Raw genomic sequence first — 3,999 nt, 5'->3', positions numbered from 1 at the left:
GAACAGCGCATGGCAAAAATGGAACAATAAATCTTTCAGTGCTATCTCTGATTTCTCTTATTTTAATTCAACGATCATTTCTCTCCATGTATGTTGGCGACAGTAAAATAGTTTCACATTCAGAGGAGAAAGTTGGTGACTGAAATTCCATGAACATTCCCGTCGCAACGAAGAACGCCTTTCTTATATTGATTGCTACGCCAATTCTCTTATCCGTGACACTCTCTCCTTATTTCGCGATAATACAAAACGAGCTGCCTTTCTTTGGACTTTTTCGATGTCCTCCGTCAGTCCTGTCTGTTTTGCCAATAAAACGCAGTCTCTGCTTTGTGTTCACTACAACATTATCGAAGCGATCGTTCCAATGTAAGTTATTGGTAGATGTTATTCTTAGGTGTTTAGTCGCATTTGTGTGACTTATCGCGTAATCAAAATTTAACCGATTTCTTTTCGTAATCTTGTGAGTGACCTCACACTTTTCCTTATTGTGAGTCAACTGCCACTATTCGCATCAAAGAGATATTGTGTCTAAGTCATTTTGCAATTGGTTTTGATCTTTTGATGACTTTACTAGACGGTAAATGACAACATCATCTGCAGACAATCTAAGAGAAATGCTCAGATTGTCTGCTAAACCGTTTATGTAGATCAAGAACAGCAGAAGGCCTACGATACCTTCGGGATGGAGTTCTTGCTTTGCCTACATATTCTAGTACGTGTTTATTTCTCCCTTTATTTGACCACTTAATTTCAGAGATTCTTCTACAGCTCTCAAAAGGATGAAATTTTAACCAATAAATCCAACAGGTATGTAAATACTGGAGTATCAATGGGCTTCTTTGAGATCGGGCCTGCAGCTGTGATGAACTGTTCAAACGATTTAGTGCCACCTGCAGTTGCCATCTTTCCTTTATTAGTTGCACGATTGTACAGTTTCAAGCATTTTACAAAAAAAATCAACGATTGTACATAACAACACACAATTCTCTGAGTCTGTGTATTCGTATATTAAAGTAGCGTCAACCGTTATTGTGTCTGTGGGTGCTAGTGTTGATGATGTTTGGTTTATAGGGGCGCTCAACTGCGCAGTTATCAGCGCCCGTACAAATTCCCAACCTTTGCTCAGGCTAATCTCGTCACTTTCATGAATGATGAAGAAACGATGAGGACAACACAAACACCCAGTCATCTCTAGGTAGGTGAAAGTCCCTGACCCCGCCGGGAATCGAACCCGGGACCCCGTGGTGGGTGCAGGTGCCGTAACTGTCAGCAAACCAGAAACACTCTCCCAGTTAGTGCAAGTTCGCATTCAGTGAATAATTTGGAATGATATTTCATACACCTTTTGATTGTAAAATCACATATATGAGTTTCGTAAGCCTAGACGGGGCACACATCGATAAAAACGGTCTCGGTTCCTTGTGGTGCGTCATCCTCCCTCAGTGGGAATCAAGTAATGTTGCTAGCTTAAAGGGGGACAGGCGTAAGACTATGATAAAGGACATGGTCTGTGACACACGGAAGTTTAGATCTGGCCGAGAAGCGTGCACGGCTGGCCAAAGTGGTTAAGACGACTGCTCGCTATAAGCGGGAAATCCAGGGTCTAGTCGCGGTTCGGCACAAATTCTCACTCGTCATGACTGGGTAATACATCTATACCCATTGCAAACGAGGTCAAGAAACTCACGTTCAGTGAATAATTTGGAGTAATATTTCATACACCTGCTGATTGCCAAATCATACGTAAATAAAATCAACTGCACATTTGTAATATTATAGGAAGTCTAAATAATAATTCTAATTCAATTTAAAATTTTATTTTTGTGAGGGTCCACAGCCTCAACGTGTCTTGTGAATGAAAACATTGTCCATGCAGGATCTATTTTTTTAATTATCTATGCGATTGGCCAATTTCGACCTTTAAGCTGGAAGCTGGAAGCTTAAGATACGTGCTTGAAAATGACCATAGGTCGAAGTTGGCCAATCGCATAGATAATTAAAAAAATAATGCACCTTATCTGGGCCATGTTTTCATACACAAAAATTTCTAATTCATTTGACTTCAACTAAGATTGGAAAAGGCCAAGTCGACCAGTTAGTCGATGCTGTGTAGAAAACATGCAGAAGCAACCTCGACATATATGGATTAAAATTATATGAATACCTTCAGCTGCTGACAGGCGTGGATATATATCAACGGCGACGGGTGAAAATCTGCGCCCCGACCGGGACCCGAACCCGGGATCTCCTGCTTACACGGCAGACGCTCTCTCTATCTGAGCCACCGAGGGCACGCAGAATAGCGCGACTGCAGGTACTATCTCGCGCACGCCTCCAACGAGACCCACATTCTCACCTTGTATGTCCACACATTACGTTCGTAGTGTCCCACCACAACACACTCACTACTCGTGGAAGACATTCTTACTAAGTCCCTTAAGAGTTTGGGGAATATGAGTCCATCCAAACAGAAGAAGAAGGTCATGGCCGGTATTGCCAGAACTATATGTTTTTTCGGACATGTCCGAAAGGACAGACACCATATCCATATAAGTATATAGTTCTGGCAATACCGGCCATGACCTTCTTCTTCTCTGTGGATGGTCACATATTCTCCAAACTCTTACGGGAATTGGTAAGAATGTCTTCCACGAGTAATGAGTGTGTTGGAGTGGGACACTACGAATGTAGTGTGTGGACATACAAGGTGAGAATGTGGGTCTCGCGTGAGGCGTGCGCGAGATAGTACCTGCAGTCGTGCTATTCTGAGTGCCCTCGGTGGCTCAGATGGAGAGAGCGTCTGCCATGTAAGCAGGAGATCCCGGGTTCGAGTCTCGGTCGGGGCACACATTTTCACCTGTCCCTGTTGATATATATCCACGCCCGACAGCAGCTGAAGGTAATAATATAATTCTCATTTCGTTCTAGACGGATGCAGGTCATCAATGGTGTCTGTTCTTTCGGACATATCCATATAAGTATATATATGGATTAACATCGTAATGCATTGATCACTGCAGGAGACCATTATTCAGCTGCGGATGTTAAACGGCTGAAGCTGATAATGATGAATGTTTTAATACTGACTAGCAATTCAGGAAGTCAGCGATAAGCTAAATCTAGATAACTGGACCGGGGATTAAAATGGCTCTCCTGCTTGGTCTCTGCGAATCTTCTTAATGCTGAATGGCACTGCCCTGTTCTCTAGTGCTGGCGTATCTAAACATAAGTGCGTGCTCTGTGCAGCTTCCAGTTAACAGCTGTTGCAGCGGCCCCTGTGTAACGTTAGAGTACAGACAGGCGTCTCGAGTAGAGACTTGATGTCATGTCAGCAAATATCTGCGTTCCGGAGGTAACTGACCTACGGGTTCTCGACTGAGTGTCTGTTCACGGTCGAGGTCGCCAGATGGCAATGACGAGGCGTTTGAGTAAGTAACACGTAAGACGCTCTTGACGGAAAGTAAATAGATGACAAGTCCAGCTCTAGCACCTGAAAGCTCTCGCTATTAGGTTTCAGTGACTCGTTACCTTCCAGTAACGGCCTCTCCCTCTACTTTTTATTTCATTTTTGTAGGTGATACTCCGATATGCGCATCTGTTTGATCAGCAGAGGTGCTTTAAGAAACTTACATGTAGATCCTTAACTGTGCGAACATGACTCTCGGCCATAGTTTTTCCTGATTTTACTTTACAGCGAATGCGTGTATTTAACGACTCGAATGAGTAGTTCAGACACAATACGGGGTGTCTAAGGAATGGGATCTTCAAATCGCAAGAAGCTTAGCACCCGCTGCTCCGCTCGCTTAGACTGTTTGGCTTGCAGAGATTTATATTTTGTTTTTATTTAATCGAATTTTTATGTTGTTTACAAATTTCAACACCTTCTCAGCTTTTCACACTAATTAAGGCTATATAAGAATCGTCTACTACGAATGTGCTTCCGACCAAAAAGCGATTCTGGTAGTTTTTGTTGATTATGCCTCTTACACTCTTGTGGAG

General features: G+C 42.9%; 1 non-coding gene across 1 annotated transcript; it reads left to right on the top strand.

Annotated features, from left to right (window-relative positions):
• The first annotated feature begins 2,771 nt into the window (after positions 1-2,771).
• On the top strand, positions 2,772-2,846 carry Trnat-ugu. The gene has a single exon. It is a non-coding gene; the product is annotated as a tRNA-Thr (tRNA).
• The last annotated feature ends 1,153 nt before the right edge of the window (positions 2,847-3,999 follow it).

This window comes from Schistocerca piceifrons, chromosome 7 (genome assembly GCF_021461385.2).
Source record: "Schistocerca piceifrons isolate TAMUIC-IGC-003096 chromosome 7, iqSchPice1.1, whole genome shotgun sequence".
NCBI classification, from domain to species: domain Eukaryota; kingdom Metazoa; phylum Arthropoda; class Insecta; order Orthoptera; family Acrididae; genus Schistocerca; species Schistocerca piceifrons.
This window is presented reverse-complemented; position numbering and strand designations above follow the sequence as displayed.